Source organism: Caretta caretta, chromosome 12 (genome assembly GCF_965140235.1).
Source record: "Caretta caretta isolate rCarCar2 chromosome 12, rCarCar1.hap1, whole genome shotgun sequence".
Taxonomy (NCBI): Eukaryota; Metazoa; Chordata; order Testudines; family Cheloniidae; genus Caretta; species Caretta caretta.
This window is the reverse complement of record NC_134217.1, coordinates 27,775,911-27,785,959: the sequence shown is the minus strand read 5'-3', so window position 1 is coordinate 27,785,959 and position 10,049 is coordinate 27,775,911. Positions and strand designations below refer to the sequence as shown.

Here is a 10,049-nt window from a genome sequence, read left to right as displayed (position 1 = left end):
AGTAATTGTGTTTAAAAGCCTTTGCAAAGCCCATCTGTGTGTCTGTTTGCTTCACCTGTCACATGTCCCTGAAGTCTTAAACGGTAAACCCATAGTCCCCACAAGCTTGGAGTTCTGGGACAAGTGTGCTTAAGTAACTGGAGAGTCAGTATTGGTCCTGGGAGCCTATGCCCTGGTCTACACTAGGACTTTAGGTTGAATTTAGCAGCATTAAATCGATGTAAACCTGCACCTGTCCACACGATGAAGCCCTTTATTTCGAATTAAAGGGCTCTTAAAATTGATTTCCTTACTCCACCCCTGACAAGTGGATTAGCGCTTAAATCGGCCTTGCCGGCTCGAATTTGGGGTACTGTGGACACAATTCGATGGTATTGGCCTCTGGGAGCTATCCCAGAGTGCTCCATTGTGACCGCTCTGTACAGCACTCTCAACTCAGATGCACTGGCCAGGTAGACAGGAAAAGAACCGCGAACTTTTGAATCTCATTTCCTGTTTGCCCAGCGTGGCAAGCTGCAGGTGACCATGCAGAGCTCATCAGCACAGGTGACCATGATGAAGTCCCAGAATCGCAAAAGAGCTCCAGCATGGACCGAACGGGAGGTATGGGATCTGATCGCTGTTTGGGGAGAGGAATCCGTGCTATCAGAACTCGGTTCCAGTTTTTGAAATGCCAAAACCTTTGTCAAAATCTCCCAGGGCATGAAGGACAGAGGCCATAACAGGGACCCAAAGCAGTGCCGCGTGAAACTGAAGGAGCTGAGGCAAGCCTACCAGAAAACCAGAGAGGCGAACGGCCGCTCCGGGTCAGAGCCCCAAACATGCCGCTTCTATGATGAGCTGCATGCCATTTTAGGGGGTTCAGCCACCACTACCCCAGCCGTGTTGTTTGACTCCTTCAATGGAGATGGAGGCAATACGGAAGCAGGTTTTGGGGACAAAGAAGATGATGATGAGGAGGAGGTTGTAGATAGCTCACAGCAAGCAAGCGGAGAAACCGGTTTTCCCGACAGCCAGAAACTGTTTCTCACCCTGGACCTGGAGCCAGTACCCCCCGAACCCACCCAAGGCTGCCTCCTGGACCCAGCAGGCAGAGAAGGGACCTCTGGTGAGTGTACCTTTTAAAATATTATACATGGTTTAAAAGCAAGCATGTGAAAGGATTACTTTGCCCTGGCATTCGCGGTTCTCCTAGATGTACTCCTAAAGCCTTTGCAAAAGGTTTCTGGGGAGGGCAGCCTTATTGCGTCCTTCATGGTAGGACACTTTACCACTCCAGGCCAGTAACACGTACTCGGGAATCATTGTAGAACAAAGCATTGCAGTGTATGTTTGCTGGCATTCAAACAACATCCGTTCTTTATCTCTCTGTGTTATCCTCAGGAGAGTGAGATATAATTCATGGTCACCTGGTTGAAATAAGGTGCTTTTCTTCAGGGGACACTCAGAGGAGCCCATTCCTGCTGGGCTGTTTGCCTGTGGCTAAACAGAAATGTTCCCCGCTGTTAGCCACAGGGAGGGGAGAAGGTTGAGGGGGTAGCCACGCGGTGGGGGGAGGCAAAATGTGACCTTGTAACGAAAGCACATGTGCTATGTATGTAATGTTAACAGCAAGGTTTACCCTGAAAGAGTGTAGCCACTGTTTTATAAAACGTGTCTTTTTAAATACCGCTGTCCCTTTTTTTTCCTCCACCAGCTGCATGTGTTTCAATGATCACAGGATCTTCTCCTTCCCAGAGGCTAGTGAAGCTTAGAAAGAAAAAAAAAAACGCACTCGCGATGAAATGTTCTCCGAGCTCATGCTGTCCTCCCACACTGACAGAGCACAGACAAATGCATGGAGGCAAATAATGTCAGAGTGCAGAAAAGCACAAAATGACCGGGAGGAGAGGTGGCGGGCTGAAGAGAGGGCTGAAGCTCAAATGTGGCGGCAGCGTGATGAGAGGAGGCAGGATTCAATGCTGAGGCTGCTGGAGGACCAAACCAGTATGCTCCAGTGCATGGTTGAGCTGCAGCAAAGGCAGCTGGAGCACAGACTGCCACTGCAGCCCCTCTGTAACCAACCGCCCTCCTCCCCAAGTTCCATAGCCTCCACACCCAGACGCCCAAGAACGCGGTGGGGGGGCCTCCGGCCAACCAGCCACCCCACCACAGAGGATTGCCCCAAAAAAAAAGAAGGCTGTCATTCAATAAATTTTAAAGTTGTAAACTTTTAAAGTGCTGTGCTTAAAGTGCTGTGTGGTATTTTCCTTCCCTCCTCCACCACCCCTCCTGGGCTACCTTGGTAGTCATCCCCCTATTTGTGTGATGAATGAATAAAGAATGCATGAATGTGAAGCAACAATGACTTTATTGCCTCTGCAAGCGGTGATTGACGGGAGGAGGGGCGGGTGGTTAGCTTACAGGGAAGTAGAGTGAACCAAGGGGCGGGGGATTTCATCAAGGAGAAACAAACAGAACTTTCACACCGTAGCCTGGCCAGTCATGAAACTGGTTTTCAAAGCTTCTCTGATGCGTACCACGCCCTCCTGTGCTCTTCTAACCGCCCTGGTGTCTGGCTGCGCGTAACCAGCAGCCAGGCGATTTGCCTCAACCTCCCACCCCGCCATAAACGTCTCCCCCTTACTCTCACAGATATTGTGGAGCACACAGCAAGCAGTAATAACAGTGGGAATATTGGTTTCGCTGAGGTCTAAGCGAGTCAGTAAACTGCACCAGCGCGCCTTTAAACGTCCAAATGCACATTCTACCACCATTCTGCACTTGCTCAGCCTGTAGTTGAACAGCTCCTGACTACTGTCCAGGCTGCCTGTGTACGGCTTCATGAGCCATGGCATTAAGGGGTAGGCTGGGTCCCCAAGGCCTACATATAGGCATTTCAACATCCCCAACAGTTATTTTCTGGTCTGGGAATAAAGTCCCTTCCTGCAGCTTTTGAAACAGACCAGAGTTCCTGAAGATGCGAGCGTCATGTACCTTTCCCGGCCATCCCACGTTGATGTTGGTGAAACGTCCCTTGTGATCCACCAGAGCTTGCAGCACTATTGAAAAGTACCCCTTGCGGTTTATGTACTCGGCAGCTTGGTGCTCCGGTGCCAAGATAGGGATATGGGTTCCGTCTATGGCCGCACCACAGCAAAGCCATCCACTATGACCTGCACATTTCCCAGGGTCACTACCCTTGATATCAGCAGATCTTTGATTGCGTGGGCTACTTGCATCACAGCAGCCCCCACAGTAGATTTGCCCACTCCAAATTGATTCCCAACTGACCGGTAGCTGTCTGGCGTTGCAAGCTTCCACAGGGCTATCGCCACTTGCTTCTCAACTGTGAGGGCTGCTCTCATCTTGGTATTCATGCGCCTCAGGGCAGGGGAAAGCAAGTCACAAAGTTCCATGAAAGTGCCCTTACGCATGCGAAAGTTTCACAGCCACTGGGAATCGTCCCAGACCTGCAACACTATGCGGTCCCACCGGTCTGTGCTTGTTTCCCGAGCCCAGAATTGGCGTTCCACAGCATGAACCTGCCCCATTAGCACCATGATGCATGCATTGGCAGGGCCCATGCTTTCAGAGAAATCTGTGTCCATGTCCTGATCACTCACGTGACCGCGCTGACGTCGCCTCCTCGCCCGGTATCGCTTTGCCAGGTTCTGGTGCTGCATATACTGCTGGATAATGCGTGTGGTGTTTAATGTGCTCCTAATTGCCAAAGTGAGCCGAGAGGCCTCCATGCTTGCCTTGGTATGGCGTCCGCACAGAAAAAAGGCACGGAATGATTGTCTGCCGTTGCTCTGATGGAGGGAGGGGCTTCTGACGACACGGCTTACAGGGTTGGCTTCAGGGAGATAAAATCAACAAAGGGGGTGTCTTTACATCAAGGAGTATCTCAGGCAGGACTTCACGGAGGGCTCCAATAAGAAATGGTGCACCTAAGTTATTGTTCTTATTGGAACAAGGAGGTTAGCCTGGCCTCTGATTGATACATGGCTAGATTTACCTCACTGTACCTTCTCTGTGAGTGACTGCAGTGTGACCTAGAGGAATGAGTCCCCTAGATAGGGGAGGAGGCAAATGAGTACAAAACAAATCTGGTCTATTTCTTGTTTTGATCCACTCCATCTATCTTTTACACCTTTGGCTGGCAGCAGACGGTGCAGAAGGACTGCATGCCATCCACATCTCATGGCTGCTCGGCAGAAGATGGTACAGTACGACTGCTAGCCATCCTCATCTCTTGCCTGCCTGGCAGAAGATGGTACAGTACGACTGCTACCCATCCTCATCTCTTGCCTGCCCGGCAGAAGATGGTACAGTACGACTGCTAGCAATCCGTATCGCCTGCCTGCTCACCATAAGACGGTTCAATAGGACTGACTGCAGGACTAAAGAGAATGACCTGGTCAAGTCACTCCAAATTTAGTCCCTGCGCCCATGTCTGTCCAGGCGCTCCCAGCCGACGTGGCCAGGAGCACCTCGGACATGACGATGATGGCTACCAATCGTACTGTACCGTCTGCTGCCACAAGGCAAGGGGTTGCTGCTACTGTGTAGCAATGCCGTACCGCGTCTGTCAGCACCCAGGAGACATAGGGTGACGGTTACCTGAGCGGGCTCCATGCTTGCCGTGGTATGGCGTCTGCACAGGTAACTCAGGAAAAAAGGCGCGAAACGATTGTCTGCCCTTGCTTTCACGGAGGGAGGGAGGGAACGGGGGCCTGACGATATGTACCCAGAACCACCCGCGACAATGTTTTAGCCCCATCAGGCATTGGGATCTCAACCCAGAATTCGAATGGGCAGCGGAGACTGCGGGAACTATCCACAGTGCAACGCTCCAGAAGTCGACTCTAGCCTCGGTACTGTGGAAGCACTCCGCCGAGTTAATGCACTTAATGCACTTAGAGCATTTTCTGTGGGGACACACACACTTGAATATATAAAACCGATTTCTAAAAAAACGACTTCTATAAATTCGACCTTATTCCATAGTGTAGACATACCCTAAGGCAGCTAGATTGCATAGTCCCATTTCAGTGAAGGGATAACAGGGTCTGCACTAAAGAAGTGTGCCAGAGGCCAAGAGGGGAGAGGGTGCTGCAGCTTATTGAGACCCAGGGAAGCAAAAGAGCACACGGATGTAGCCTGTGGAATCTCAGTCACAACAGCCTGGTGAGTGTCCAGCAGAGGGAGGACATGGCAGGCAAATAATTGCTCTTGCTGGCTAAAGACAAACCTAATTTCTGTAATTATGTAAAATGATTAATTTTCCAGAGAGAAAGCTCAAAAACGTAAACCAAAGTAGAAAGAAAGAATTGTCACTAAGATGAGACAAACAGCTTTTTAAGACCAAATAAGTTTTATAACATGGATTTATGTCTGAGGGTCATTAAACATGTGGGATTCAGAGTAGCAGCCGTGTTAGTCTGTATTCACAAAAAGAAAAGGAGTACTTGTGGCACCTTAGAGACTAACCAATTTATTTGAGCACAAGCTTTCGTGAGCTACAGCTCACTTCATCGGATGCATAAAAGTGGAAAATGCAGTGAGGATGTTTTTATACACACGGACCATGAAAAAATGGGTGCTTATCACTTCAAAAGGTTTTCTCCCCCCACCCCACTCTCCTGCTGGCAATAGCTTATCCAAAGTGATCACTCTCCTTACAATGTGTATGATAATCAAGGTGAGCCATTTCCAGTACAAATCCAGGGTTTAACAAGAACGTCTAAGGAACAGGGGGGGGGGGGGGAAGGGGGTAGGAAAAAACAAGGGGAAATAGGTTACCTTGCATAATGACTTAGCCACTCCCGGTCTCTATTCAAGCCTAAGTTAATTGTATCCAATTTGCAAATGAATTCCAATTCAGCAGTCTCTTGCTGGACTCTGGTTTTGAAGTTTTTCATGTGGGAGATACTTCCTTTTTTTAAACCGTTTGCTATTGTGATCTATATAGTGCATTTTTAGATAATCTGTATGGAAAAAAATACAAATCTATCCAATTTTCATGGAGTGAGTTAAAATGAACATCATACATAATAAGTTGCAAGGCTGGGGAGATTCAGATGCAGTATCTCGAAGAAACAGAAATATTGCTTGTAGTTATTGGCTTGGTGAAAGGGCTATAATTATGCCAGTATTTTTAAACATGGGTTCTAATTCAACTAATATTTAAGCCCATGCTTAACTTTACAAACTCAGAGTAGTCCCACTGAGGTCAATGCCATTGGTGCCAAATATATGCACCTAATTACATAGTTAGGCAGCTAATAAATGCCGCCTGATTCTCTGAAATATTGATCACTCACAGCTCCCATGGATTTAGGTGCCTAACTTCAAGCACTCAAATTTGAACATTTTGATTTTGGCTCCATTGAAGTCAATGGGAGTTTGGGACTTCAGTGGAGACAATGGTGCTAATTCTTTTCACTTTAATTTTCAGCTAACTAATTTTCTTTATATTTGGTTTGTTTCCCTGGTGCACTAAAATATGCTTATTGATCAGTATTTTATTATTGTATGTTGCCAGCAGTGTACTCAGAGAAAGAGGCAAAGAGATTCCTTACCCTGAAGGTCTTTCAAGTCTAAAAGGCAAACAAAGAAGACAGAAAAAATCAAGAGGGAATAGCTTAGTGAATTTAGCGCTTACTGCCATTACAGAAAAAGAGAGATTTGAAAGAGGGAATTGTTGGTTGCTTGGCAAACTGGGATTGAGAGGTTACTACCTTAAAAAATATATTTGCATGTGGTATAGTAAAATATGGACTGTCCTTGTAATGGAAATCTTTCATGGCAAGTAAATACACAAGAGAAGTGCCAAAAAAGGATTGGTGTTTAGAAATTTGGTCACCCTTTTTAGTGTACTCAGAAGAGTGGGGCTCTCCAACAAGCAAGCCAGAATCTTTAGCCAGCTTATTTGAATATTAACTTGATCCTGAATAAGTAATAAGTATTGTACGATGTAGAATGTTAACGTTTTGTTGTGACTTTGCCTTAATAAAAAAAAAAAAGAAAAAAACAGGTAGGTCCTAATTGTGGTGGATACTAATTTGCTGAATTGTATTAAGTGGGAGAAGAGATGTCTCTTAAGAAATATAATGTCAACCTATCTTATTAATTAATTGAAAACATAAACATATTAATTAATTTGAAAATATTTACTAGGTTCCTTCAGTTTCAATGATTGGAGATGAGGTTTGGGCATGCTAGTTTCACTTTGTTAATATGTTATTTCTTTTATTTCATTCTTCTCTTTAGTTATATTATTGATCATGTTTATTGCATCTGCCTGCAGGATCTCTCACTGTCTGATCTTATTATTATTATCTGTGACATGAAATAACACTGTCAGCCAGGATTTATTTAGTTAATTGGCTTGTTTGTTCATTGGCTGTATACCTTTGAGCACATTATTTGCTGCTCAGATATGTATATTTTCATTTGAAAATATAATAAAAATTAAATTACCCAAATGTTAACCTGTAACAAAGCTCAGTTTAAAAAAAATCAAACTAAGTCAGAAAAAAGCATAACTTGGTGACCCTTCACTTAGACATATATGGACTAGGACAGAGGGTCTCATATTACAGTTCTTGGACCACTGGTGATTCATGGAGAACTGACTGGTCATATGGTACTGGCTACTCTCCTTATTTTCACATGCTATATTAAATTAAGACTTTCTTAATGTTACTTTTCCATGGTAGAAACTGTAGTTGACCCAAGGAACATGTGTTTGTAAATGGGAGAGGAGATGGTCATTAATGGAAAGGAACGTGATCCATGAGATGATCTCTCTATGTTCACACTTTCTACTCTACACTATGAAAATCTTGAGAAAATCCTGGCTGGTATAAGTACTTGTTAACCCGTATTTTCTTGGCTTGATATGTAACTCTGTTGCTTCGGAAGCCTTTTCTCTTATTTCCATGGCTGATGCTGGTCATTCTTCTCAGACACTTAAATGATTACTCTTTTCCTCTCATAATATCTTCCTTAGCTACTCTTTATATATTTTTGTGGGGGGGGGGGGAATGTGGTTTAATGCTGTCCATTGTGGGTGATTTGGCTCTTCTGAATACTATATGTGTGAGAGCAAAAAAAAAGATGAAGGAAATAGCTTTCCTGTCCATTGTCAATAGGAGCCTACTTTTCAAAAGTATTTAGTGCCTAAAAAAGCAATAGTTGCCTAGTGGGATTTTCAAAAGTACCTAAGCAGGTGACGTGTTTAACTCCCACTGAAAATCTGGCGCTAGAAGAATGTAAAGTGTTGGTACAGGCTGGCAAAGAAGGCAAGAGGTCTTGCTATGAGGCAAGAAGTCATAGCAGAGAATTCCAAGAACCCTTTGTCCTTTATTCCTCTGCCTTCACACCAAAGCCTCAGAGAACCAATCATCCTGCTGTAGTAGCTAATGCTATGCTACCACTGCTGGATTAACTGAAAACAACCTGCCTCTAACTTCTGTAGAGAGTGTAAAGTTTCTCATTGTGCCTCCGAATTGGGACAGAAGTGCGAATGGTGCCTCTGCTGCAGTCACTGATCTGGTTTTGGAAGAGGATTTATTACTGTAGTTTGTGCAAGTGGGCATGGCAACACTTCACTATGAAACATCTCAGGATAATCTCCACAAAAGATATCTGGCTGTCTATCTAGCAGATGCAAACGCCTATGTGTCAGATCTACACCCCTGTACTCCAGGTGGAATGAGTCATAGGTTCTTATGCTTAGCATCCTATATGTTAATTGCTTTATTATTGGTACACTGGGGTGGAGAGGACAGAGAGAAAGAAATGATTCCTAGTAACTGGGGAAAAAATAAAGTGCTACCCCTCTTTCTGTGGATTTAATCTCCTTTATGTTATGGTGATTCTGCTGAATGCCGATGAGATGATGTGTTGTGTGATGCCAGTCTTTTTGTTTTCTTTTATATCAGCTAGCTCACTAATGAAACACAGAGTTCATGTGTGCAAAATTAATGAAAATCCCTGCTCAGGTTCATTCCCCAGGGATCGTCAGTATTACAACCCTGACTTCCTTGATTACTGAAAGTATTGCTATAGATAACAATGATAATAAATAACCTCTGCAGTACTGTATATTCCAGTTTAACCATGATTGTGCTCGCTAAACAGCTTAGTAATGGGAGAGGGGATTAACTCATAAGAGGTCAAAGTTCTGAGCCTTTAAACTTTCAGAAAATATTTTCTTTTGGAGGTTTATTGGACTATCAAAGTGATAAAGTTGTACATTGTTCTTTCTTTTCAAGTGGATTTAAAAAGAATTGGGGAAAAGTCAAAACCTTTGACTTGATGGGGAGGAGAGGATCTTGGCATGTTTTCATTTATTTAGCTTCTGAGTGTGGTATCAAAAGTATTCCAATAATTTCTATGGTGTTTAAGTAAAGGTGCTGCTCAGACTTGCGGCATACAGTCCTTCTGCCTCCAGGCAGGGAAAATAGCCGTGTTCCGTGGGAAATTTCCCACTTCTACCTGCTGTTAGCAAAACAGACCATTTCTTTAAAACTGAAGCCACATCAGATTGCATTGTATTTGCATTGTTACTTTATGGCACATGATGACAGATAACCCACAGCAATAAGACAGGCATGTTATTCTAAGAACAGACCCCATGCTGTTTTTTTTCTAACTGTATGTGAGGTATTCTGCAGTATGAGGTCTCTGCTGCCTGTAGGTAGGTGAAGTGGTTCCTAAATATGTGACACATTTGCAAGTTTAAGCATATGCATAGTACTTTTTTTATAGTAATATAGTGAAGACTGGATTCTAGCACTCTTACTTGCACTCAGTGGTACCTTACTCTGCAAATAATGCTGCTAAAATCAATGGTGCTACTCACATAGTAAGGTAATAGCATGAGTAAGGGCAGCAAAATATGGCCCTAAATTATTTTTCTGATGCCATCTTGCTTTGGGTCCAGTTGTGGAACCAGTACTCCGAGTGAGGAGCACTCTCATTCATATTAGTCCCAAAGACTTGAATTTAGTGGTACAACTCATACTAACATTTGCTAATGTGAGGAAGGGTTGAAC

At 44.5% G+C, this 10,049-nt stretch overlaps 1 long non-coding RNA gene across 1 annotated transcript; it reads left to right on the top strand.

Annotated features, from left to right (window-relative positions):
* Positions 1–675: 675 nt before the first annotated feature.
* Positions 676–2,217, top strand: LOC142068628 (uncharacterized). The gene is made up of 2 exons (XR_012664507.1): positions 676–1,108; positions 1,697–2,217. It is a non-coding gene; the product is annotated as an uncharacterized LOC142068628 (long non-coding RNA).
* The last annotated feature ends 7,832 nt before the right edge of the window (positions 2,218–10,049 follow it).